Here is a 12,392-nt window from a genome sequence, read left to right on the forward strand (position 1 = left end):
GTACTTAGGGTTACAACGGCAGCTATCACAGTTGCTAGGCAACAAGAACAATCTACTGTAGGCTAGACCATCCCATTTAACAATGCTCGTTCTGACCTTTGTGGCCTTCGAAAGCGTGGCCTTTGAAGTCCACGTCCTTCGAAGAATGCAGCCTCTGAATTATGATGCAGCTATTGGCTTTCGCCTGCTTTGTCGCAGATTGCTGGCATGCTGTGTTTTTGGTGGTGTGTGTTTGAATGAGAAGTGCATGCCTTCACAGACTGGATCGGGATGAGATTTTGAGCAATTAATAACTTAAATTTTGCTAGTTCCAAGCTTTGAATCAATTTGAATCAATGCTTCGCAAAATGATTCACTGTTTTTAAGCATTCTTGCAAGTTGCAAATGCAATAAAAACTCAGGCCAAACATGCATAAAAACAGCTTTTACAAACCCACTGCAAATGTATATTGAATGTATAATCTATCAAATGTAATTAACTAATCATCTAATACCATTAAATATTAAGTTTCTGTATAATATGTGTTCTTATAAATAAATTATTGTGATCCCACTTGTCAGTCTGTTATGTTTTTCTTTTTTAACTGTAAGCTACATATTTTTAAGAAATGGTTATGGTAGGTTTAGAGGTGGAGTGGGATTAATGGATCAAAATATCTTTTTAATTCTGTATTGTTACTAAAAGTGACATTTTCCTACACATTTCTGTCCATTACGTTTTATAAAAAGGTTATGTTTATATTTTGGGGTAGCGCTAAGGGATCCAAAGTGTATCTATAAAATGGTAAATGGACAATTATACAAATATATTTATGATACAAAAGATTCGTAATTATTTAACGTTTTTTTAGCTGTACATTTGTAATGTTTGCATTTAAATGTTGTCATTTGGTCCATATTGTATGTTTCAGCAGCTATCAAACATATAAAAATGTACGTTTTGCACCTGTAAATGTTACGTATTAATACCTACATATTAACAACGAGACCAGGCTGTTTTGGGCGATTTATACGCCTTTTTAAATAGTGAAGACCACTGAATTATCCTCACTAGTCAGTTGTCATAAAATTTATATAAGTGAGGACATTTTGCCCTCACAAGTATAACCTGTACACACACACACACACACACACACACACACACACACACACTTGATAAGTGCTTGTGGTTTGTGGTCAGTTTCTTCCTCTACACCTGTTCTCAGTGTTTCTAACCAATGTTTCAGTAAACAACTGAGTCAATGGTTTTGATACCCCAAAAGTATAGATTTTGATAAACATATTACATAATCTGTTGCTGACATGCCATATATTTGTTCTGAAAAGGAATCCAATTTGGTCAATGCTGAAAAAAAGAATAGTACATTTTATTGATGTTGTAAAGTTGAAATATCTCACATTACCCAAAACATCAAAGGTAGCTATAGCAGGCTGAGTATAAGGCAACCACAAAAGTGCATGATTAACTGCCTTTAACCTGATTGGTTTGAAACTAGGACAGTCTGCTATAGTTGTCTCCACTTGTTGAAGTGACTGATATCAAGGTAGACATATTATCAGTTCCCACGCCGAGGGAAACACACAACTTTAAAATGGATAGTGCCATGCTGCACTGTTTGAGCCACAGCAGTGCTAGATTTCTGTTCAGTTCAGATCTAGGAACCTTTCCTTAGAGCTTTGTCCCTTTTTGTTTACTGTAACATGGTGTATTACATAATCTTTTAATCACTGTTTTTGATAAAAATTATAAATGTGTGATGAGTCTACTGTGGACAAAGTAACTCTTTGTGCCTAAGAGTATCCAAAGTGACAGAGGAAATAATTACTTATTTTGTAACTAGAGTTGTCAACTGATGAAACCACTTATTTAATTGGATTTAGTCTTTAAATAAATTATTTATAAAGAATTAATTATAATAATATATTATTAATATATAATAAGTTTAAATGTGTATGTTTTGACACGTGCTGGTGCTCTTCACTCAAATCAAGAAAAAAATTTAAGTAACTTTTATTAAGTTGGCTCAACAAAACATGATTTGTTTAAATTAATTTGTTTCATTCTTATTGTACCAACCTAAACTAATTACGTGGAAATGTTTTCCTTATTTTAATTAAGGTTATTGAACTACCTAATTTTTTGAGTGCTGTTTCTTTCACTTTTATGTGCAATGTATAGAATGAACAAACAAGAAAAGGCTGGTGTCAGTACTGACATTAGTATCGTTATTACTTACTGAGTGAAGCAACTAAACTCACACCACAGCTATCATGCAGCTTCCCACAGCATATGCACAAACCCTACTCTTTAGCACATTGGTAACCACAGAATTCAAAAACATTAAGACACTCTTCTAAAAGTTTTTCCCGTAGATCGTCTGCTCGCACGCTTTAACCTCGTGAACCTCGTTTCCTCACTATAGAAGCGTTCAGTTTTTTCGCTTGCAAATTCCACCATGTAAATAGTGAATCCACTATTTACATAATAAATCTCATCTCCCATATCCCATTAAAGGGAATGGGAGATGAGACTCTCATTGGTTTACTGCATGTTACACCCAAAACACACCCATGACTCATTAAGAGAATAGGGACAACCCTTTTAGACCCTTTTAGAGGGACAACCTGACCATTTTTCCCATCCTTAAACTAGCAAAAATGGATACAGACACGCCCTAAATGCACCTGCGCTGTGCGCTTTAGACCATGCGCTTATATAGTTAAAATAGGGCCCTAAACAGTAAACTTGTATTTACATAAAATATCACTCAGGGGGCTTTCATACTGAGTACTTTTGTTGCAGTCTGAATTTGTCTGCGATAATTCCCGGTGCCCCCTGTAGCGTTGGTCTGGTTCACACTTATTCTATTAAACCCTGGTGCATTAGTGTTGATCTTACATTATCACAAATCTGCAAGGCGGCGGCGCATGTTAAAAAAATAGAATGTGGGTTGAATTATTGTTTTAGTTTAAAGCTGCAGTCCGTAAGTTTAGCCTCTTTGTCGCCATCTCTGTTTGAAAACTGCAATTGCAGTTATTTGCGCAATTATCATCTTAACGTGGGTTGTGCATCGGCATGGCTCCTCAGCGCGGATGAATCTAATGTTTTGAGGAGAATGTGCAGTACTGTGGCTGTCAGTCACCACACCAGTGGATACTGTACTTCGGAATCACAGATTGTAGTCTTGGAAGTATGACCAAAATAAGAATTTTCACTAGAAAATGTCATCTGAACAAGTAAGTAACAAATCTGCCAGTTTTGTTCTGACCAACTGAGAAAAAAAAGCATTACAATAAATTTCAATTTCTGTACAGTCTAATCTCTAACGGTAATTTGCCATACCATACAATCCGCCATCAAAATGATGTTTAATTATTCCAGCTGCTGTGAGAAAAGGCTATAAAGGATCAGTCACCTGCAGCATCCTCAAATGCCATATGGCCTACTAGCTGGGACTCCTTCTTTATGTAAACAGACGTGACGTAATGATGCAAAGACGAACGGTGGCATGCTCAAATTTCCAGCGGAAACCTATTAGTAACATTTGAATTCTAAAACATTATTACAAGCTTACCGTAGTGAATTGGGCTAAGGTAAGGAGATTGTTTTGAACACTAGCTGGTTATGTACAGGCTCAAAAATGGATTTGGATAATATTTAACCAAAAAAGTTACGGACTACAGCTTTAATAATTTGGTGCTATTATGCGCAGCAGAGTGAATATGTGTGACACATGCAAACGGACCCGAGTTTAAATTGCTTTCACATTAGAGATTTGAGATCAAGGGTGCTTTCACAGTTCACAGTTTAGTTTGAAACAGAGCACAGTTCACGTTAAAAATTGGTGAAAGCTGTCATGCGGACTAAAGAGTGCACCGCTGTACCAAAACCGAGGCTAACCGTCTAAGAGGTGGTCTGGTTTCACTGGAACTGTGGTGCAATTCACGTGAATGTGAAAGCAATTCGATCTCGGGTCCGCACTTGTTCAGAAAGTAAAGCAACCTGCAAATGCATTTTAGCAGATGACAACATTAAAGCAACAAAACACACATAGGGGATGACATAGGTTGATGATTTACCTTGAATATGAGCAGAGTGAGTGCAATCTGAGTGACAAATGAATATCTCACAACCAGCTTTCTCCTCAAAAGAGTCTGTTTACAGTAAACCCAAGTGTTGTTCACTCTGCTGCACTGTCACACAGGGGTTGAAGAAAGACGGAAATAAAATAGCTGGATCTATTTCCTTTAATCAAAATAAACTCAGGGTTACACTTCTTAGGCTCTGATGTAGCGGTGGGTTCGAATCAACCTTAATCGAGTCTGAGTCAAGACACTGCGTCAAAGAGTTGACGCTATGGGGAACTCTACTCATAGCGTCAACTCTTCAACACAGTGCAAGTTCCAATTTGAAAGGGAACTAATACTAGCCTAATAAAGTAATAAATGTAAAAAATGAAACATGCATAATCTTAACTGTAGGCATTTAATATTAGTGATTATTAAAATTACTTAAGTTATTTAGTAAAGAGCAGTGAATCATTCTCTCTTTTTCTTTTCTTGTTTAATTATCATTAAGGACACAGACGGCAACGGGTTTATTAGGAGGGATGACGTAACTTTGTAGGCTAACCGAGAAATTAGCATCACATTGGTTCCCTCTACAAAAACCCAATTGTATTTTTCATAGGCTTTTGGATTATCGCAAAAAAAATAAGCTCTGTGATTAACAAAAGTTTATGATACTTACTTCACGACTTCAACATCACCACCACTAAGCTTCTGACAACTCTTTCAGTTTTTTTTTTTTTTTTTTTTACTTGTGTTCACCACAGAGCTTATTTCAAACATTTAACCAAAAACCCATTCAAAAAAACCCAGTGACTTCAGTATGATGGCACCGAAAGAATTCAGTCAACTTGTTAATCACATTCGTATTCAGACTGCAGCAAAAATGCCCAATGTGAAAGACCCCTAAATTCACTCTCCTAGTCCCTTGCAATTCATGCTTGGAACTACAGATCCACTGCCCACTGTTAGTTATGACAACAAAAATGAGGCAAAAATCATTTCATCGGCTTAAAATGACTGAGTTTGCTGCAGCTTTTCTCAAAAATTGCAGTGCTATTTGTGGCATTTTTTGTGTTGTTTTGCAGTGACCCACCAATAATCATTATGTATTTATGTAATAGTGACAGTAAGAGTAGTTACTCGGAAATATTTTGGCGCATAATTATTGAAATCAATGATGGACCTGGCCACTTATGCACAAGCTGGTGACACCAGCACAGAAATATTCATAATTCTGCTTTGCTGACAATACAGAATTGTGTTAGACACAGATGCCTGTACACTGTCACTTTATTTCATGTATAAATGTTTTATTATTAAATAATATTTAATTATTATTTCTTGTTTTGTCTGTGGTTATAACATTGTTTTTAAAATTTGTTTAAAATCATATGATTGCATTAATTTAAGAAAAAGTGCAAAATGTATTTATTTAAAACTACTGGTGAAATGAGGCATGAGGACTAGCAAATATTCACCCAAATATACATATTCAGTATTATAGTACAGTAGTTTAATACTATCGTTAAACCTCCAGCCTTATTGTTGTTATTATTATATTGCCTGTACAAATTGCATTTACTATTTAGCCAACAAATATTTTTGTCCTTTGTCAACCGCCATAGGTTATTCTGCCTTGTAGTTTATTTTCATCTATGAAGCGCTTTGTATTTTAAGATGAAGGCGGCTATCAACAGAAACTTTCTAGCCCCTCCTTAACTGTTATTCAAAGAGTCCACACACAAAGAAACATCTAAAGAGCTACTAGACATCAAAACATCTGATTTCAGGTAAATCTTTAAATATTTTATAAACTTAATTATACAATTATAACAATTAACATGTTCTTTTTTTAAAGATTGTGTTTCTATACAATTTTTGATATATTAATTGAAATAATGTTTTGACTAATATTATCTTTTCCACCAGTGATTATTTCAGTGTAAGTTGTTGTTCATTTATTGCTTGGTACTAAAAACTAAACTTAAATGCTTATAATTTATTTGGACAAAAATTGTATTAGCCCATTTCAAAATTAAATTAAATACAATTTAAATTTTGATTTGTTTTTTGAGAAAACTCCAAAAGCATCTAAATAAATAAATAATGCATAGATGTAAATTAACTATTTATGGCAGAAAATCAAATATTTATTAATGAACCAAGATTAACATGCTTATTACAGGTGAAATCCAAAACTTTTCTTAGAATGGAAACCATGGAGGTCATCTCATCTGACAAAGCTTCAGTTGTCATCCAAGTAAATCCACAGGTGGAGCAAGACAGCATTATTTTTGTTGATGGACAGAAGGCCAGAGGATCAAGTCACAATGCAGCTCTTAAAGGATTTTTCAAAGTACAACCAAAGGCATTGGGGGTAATGCATTTAATGATAAATTATAATGATATATATGTTTTTGTCGTCTAGTACAATAAACATCAATAGCTTCTATTTTTTTGTGTGTGTATCCAGACATCATGAATAATATGCCAAACCTATGTCTGCCATCTAGATTGTCCAAATAATGATTGGAGTGGTGATCTACTTTCTTGGTGTTCTATTCACTATCAATTTCCACCATTACCCTTCTGTACTTGTCTATAGTGGCATAACCTACTGGGGATCCCTTATTGTAAGTTTCACTTAATGGTTTGCTTTTTTTAGCCTCTCATTTTAATTTCCAGAATGAACTTGAAATGTCCTGTGTTTATCTCTCATAGTACATCAGCGCTGGATCTCTGTCTGTTGCTGCACAGAATAATCTTCATCCATGTATCGTATGTACATACAGTATCTCCCACTGATTTCAGCACATTATAAATTTTCTTTTGTCACATTATTTCTGATGTATTTCCACATTATTAGACAGTGCACTTTAAATCACCTCTGTTCTTTGAGTAATTTTCTGAAACAAGTACATTCTTTTATTGTAGGTTAAAGCCTCTCTTGGAATGAATGTGTTCAGTGCCATAACTGCAGGACTCGCCATTCTTCTGATGTCCATACAATTAGTAGTAACATCAGTGAGGTTTCCAATTTTACATGCAGAGGTAATACATTACATTTTATATTGATGCATAATGTGTATTAAAGGATTAGTTCACTTTCAAATAAAAACTTCCTGATAATTTACTCAAACCCCATGTCATCCAAGATGTCCATGTCTTTCTTTCTTCAGTCGAAAAGAAATTAAGGTTTTTGATGAAAACATTCCAGGATTATTCTTCTTATAATGGACTTCAATTGGCCCCAAACGGTTGAAGGTCAAAATTACAGTTTCAGTGCAGCTTCAAAGGGCTTTAAATGATACCAGACGAGGAATAAGGGTCTCATCTAGTGAAACGATCTGTCATTTTCTAAAATAAAAATAAAAATGTATATGCTTTATAAACACAAATGACCACCGCCTTCCGTATTCTTCAAAAAGCTTACACTGTATGTCCTACACCTTCCCTATACAACTTACGTTCATTCCATAAGTAATTTTGACCTTCAACCATTTGGGACCAATTGAAGTCCACTATAAGGAGAATAATCCTGGAATGTTTTCATCAAAAACCTTAATTTCTTTTCAACTGAAGAAAGAAGGACATGGACATCTTGGATGACATGGGGGTGAATAAATTATCAGGAATTTTTTATTTGAAAGTGAACTAATTCTTTAATTTGGGTAACATTTTAGTATTGGGAACACATATAAACTATTAACTACAACTTTTCCCTCAATAAATTCCTCATTTACTGCTTATTAATAGTTAGTAAGTTAGTTGTTAAGTTTAGGTATTGGGTAGGATTAAGAATGTCGAATAAGGTGATGCACAATAATGCATTAATATGTGCTTAATTAGTACTAATAAATAGCCAATATTCTAGTAATATGCATGCTAACTAGTTAAAAGACCCTAAAGACCCTCCACTTAAATATCCTGATCGTTGACACACTATAATTAGCTCAAAATAATCACTGCTTCAATATAATTTTAGAAACTCACTCAATATTATATGTTATGAAACTACTTTCATAAATGGACATGTTGAATGTTTTGCAGAGTTCACGGATCATTGGAATAATGCTGGTGTTCACCATTCCTCAGTTCATCATCTCCATCTGTATCTCAGCATTTGCCTGCAAAGCCACCTGCAACACTGACTCTACAGTGGTCAATGTGACTCTAAACTAGGTAAATGATTTAGTTGTTGTGGTGCTATTATTGCTATTACATGCTTGACAATCAGTTATTCAAAACAATCCATGGTTATTTTAATTTAGACAGACCTTTCTGTTGAAGTAGATTTTTTAAGAGAATGATACCACACCACTATAGCTGATTGTAGAGGAATAAAGCAACCCGTTATGACACATTTGTTGTGTTTGTGGTTCTGGTTGTTTTTTCTCTTTTTTTGTAGGTCTGATGGGTGTGATTGGGGTGTGACTTGAGCGCACATGAACCTTGTCATGGTGCCTTATTTACGTACGGTTGTTAGTCGGGCAGTTGCTAAGCTGTTTGCAAGATCTGCACTTCAGTTTTGGGATTTTGTTTCTTTTAAGCATTCATGAATTTGTCATGACAACTCCATATTTTTTCCACGCATTAATTTGTCAAATGAACTATTCATTTCTTGATGTAATACATTTTTTTTTTAGCTTATTCTGCTTATTTTGACTCTCCTAAATGTCGCATCTTTGAGCGAGGTTATCCTCAGAAAACTGACAGATAGAACCTGCTCTTTTGGTTCTTTTTGAGTCAGACATGACAGAAAAGTTGAATTTCAACTCTGCCTGTAGGTTTGGTTCGTTCACTTCAAACCAGTTCTTCGGTTCAATAACCCATCTGGACAATCTTATTGGCTCATTCAGTGCTGCGCAAGGAGCATGTCATCAACCAGGAACTAAAGTTTGATTCAGTTCGATTCTGTGAACTGGCACAATCAGTTAGCCGCTTAAAAGGATGATTTGTTCAAGAATTGAACATAACTGTTGTGGGCTTTCTAAGGCTTTTTACAGCCTATAAAATATATAGTGTTTATGGTCTGTGGTTCTTTTCAGCACAATTAAAACTGGTAATGAGTCTGAGTCTCATGTGTACTAACATATCTTGTCTGTTAATTCCAAGGGATAATTGTGGAAGCATATTTTATATTTACTAGAAAAGTGATCATATTATGCTTCTACATGAGGAAAGGCCCAATGTTTGTCATGTTTTTTCATTTCATGTTTGATGTGGATCAAAGATTGAATTTGTTCTGAATGATTCAGTGGTGGATGAAGGACACAAATCAAATACTTGAGTAAAAGCACAGATACCCTAATAAAATATTACTCCAGTAAAAGTTTGATGTACTCCTTTCCAATTTTACTTGAGTAAAAGTACAAAAGTACTTGATTATTAATATTAAAAGTAAAAAGTACTGATAGATGAATTGTTTTGGAATTTTATATAGCCTACTTATACTTTTAAATTAATTTTATATTACATATTTTATATGATCCTACTTCTCAAAATACCTGAGGGAGGGGGAATTGCTGTGTGTGTGTGTGTGTGTGTGTGTGTGTGTGTGTGTGTGTGTGTGTGTGTGTGTGTGTGTGTGTTTGTGTGTTTTATTTTTTTTATTAAAATCTCCACCATTGAGATGGTGATATGGACACGCCCGCATTCAAGCATTACAGCTCACCCTTTTCCAGCAGATTTAGTTCACAATCAACTGACAGTTGTGACCTAAAGATGAGTTTCATTGACAATAATCAATCCTAAAATTCAGAATTTGTAACTTATTTTTCGCACCATCAGTCACACACGCACTCAAGCCCCGACGATCTCCCGGTTCTTGGCTCATTTTGAGTCTTTTTTTTTTTTTTTACAGTCTATGAGTCAGATTTGTAAATTCAGTTAATTAGAGACTTGCTATGAGCAGATCATTAAATCAGTGAGCTGTTGACTCGGGAACAGCTGGGGTGCTTCTTAATATCCGTCCTCGTTTCCTCGCTCCTCCGTCCTCCATCCTATGACCCGGAAATCGATCAAGCTCAGCCATCTTGTAGGACATCTCAACTCTCTAATTGCACTGTGAGGAAGCGAGGAACGAGGAGTGAGGAAGCTTCCTGAGGAGTCATGAGCAAGGATACACAGATGTATCCTTTGCAGATTGACTTTCAGCAACGGGCTGCCAATCAAAGTCTGTAAAATAAATGTAAAATATCTTAATTTAAATAAAGTAAATTTGAATAAAATTTAAATTAAATAAATGTGAATCTCTTACATTTAACCAGAAAGAGCACATTAATGAATGAATGTAACTATATGTTATTGGTTCTGAAATAAAGCAACATGCAATATAACACAAATGTTTTCTGGCTCATCCTGGACTGAAGCACAGGCTCTACTCTTCAGCACAATGGTGACCCACAAAACACACAATATAGAAACCCTTTAAATCCCAAAAGAACATGAAACACTAACAGATCTCTCAAGATCTCAGCATCTTCACTCATTACAATCCAGACTTTATTTCATATTAAAGTTCTTATTGAGAATTAACAGAGGTTTAGATGTTGATGTTTTATTGAATAAAATAATAAAGTTTGAAGTCACCATTCTGGAGGTCAGTGCTTGCTTTAGTTGGGCTCTTGACCCTTGACTCTTTAACGTTAGTATTTCTCTGACTGCTTTAACTGTGTGTTTCTGATACACATTTATTATAACCAAAAAAAAAAAAAAAAAAGCACATAAAAACTCAGATCAGGCAATGTTGATCACTTCAGACAAAAAAAAAAAAAAAAATTCAGATCAACTCCGAACTTCACAAAACAAGCTGCTAAAGTCACAAAAAAGCTTTGTTGATTGTCACCATTGTTGAGATTCATATGTTGATTATTGATGTCTCACAAAAAACGATTCAACAATATCACAGTAAATCATATGAAATTAACAGTCTATATTCTCAGAAATTTGACACTGTGATATCAACAAATAAACCACTTCATGACAACTATATCATCAATAAGCAGCCAAAATCATCTGATCAGAGTACTTTTTGCTATAACAAACCTACATCAGAAACACACAGTTAAAACAGCCAGAGAAAAAACAAACATAAAAAAGGCAAGGGTCAAGAGCCCAACTAAAGCAAACGCTCACCTCCATAATGGTGACATCAAACTTTTTTTTTCAATAAAATATTAACATCTTAATCTTTGTTAATTCTCAGTAAGAACCTTTGTATAAAAGAAATGAAGTCTGGACTGTAATAAGTGAAGATGCTGAGATCTTGAGAGATCTGTTAGTGTTTAATGTTCTGTTGCTGTCAGTCATTTGAATCAAATAAGGAAATACCTATAAAATAACAGTATTTTTTAAAATTTAAAGAAATTTTTGTTAAAGTTGTTTGCACTTTATTTAATTAGAATATTTTACTTTAATTTTATGGTTTTTGTTTGGCAGCCATAGCTGCAAGTCATTGACCGTTTTTTTTTTTTTTTTTTTTAGGATTTTTTTTTTAAAGCGATGGTAATAATTCAGGAAATACCTGTAAAATAACAGTGTTTTTTGGTTTATTTAAATTAGGATATTTTACTTTAATTTAATGGTTTTTGTTTTCCATTCATTGGACCGTTTTATCATTTAACTGTTTTGTTACTGTTTAATTACTGATTATTTTTGTAATTTTACATGAATTTGTTTGTAATTTAAGAAAACAGAAAAAATACTGTAAAAAAACCCAGTAAATTTTCTGTAAAAAATATGTGAATTACTGTATTTTTTCATTAATGTCATAATACATAAAATAACAGCCGAGTTGTTAATTTACATACATTGTTTGTAATTTTACAGAGTTTTGAGTATAATTTAAAATAAAAGAAAATGACCATAAAAAAAATCACAGTTATTTTCTGAAAAATTAGGATTTTTTTTACAGTGTAGTAAACCAGACATATGTGTGCGTGTGTGGGGTTTGGGTATACCCTACGTTACAAAATGTCCCTACAAAGAAGACAATATCCAAAATCCTTGTCATCATGGGGACATTTTTGGTTCTCATGAGAAAAACAGCTTATAAATCATACTAAGTGATGTTTTTTGAAAATCTAAAAGTGCAGAACGTTTTCTGTGATGGGTAGGTTTACTGGTAGGGTTACAGTTAGAGGATATAATATACAGTTTGTACAGTATAAAATTCTTCTCTATATTAAATTCTAAAAAACTATAAGTTAATTATAGTTAGTAGAATGACTATAGTTGACTATCAAACTAAGGTGTAACCCTAAGCCATTTGAATTTTTGGAGGAAGGGCATCAACATAATCTTTATAAGTATAAAGCAAG

Source organism: Ctenopharyngodon idella, chromosome 5 (assembly GCF_019924925.1).
Source record: "Ctenopharyngodon idella isolate HZGC_01 chromosome 5, HZGC01, whole genome shotgun sequence".
Taxonomy (NCBI): Eukaryota; Metazoa; Chordata; class Actinopteri; order Cypriniformes; family Xenocyprididae; genus Ctenopharyngodon; species Ctenopharyngodon idella.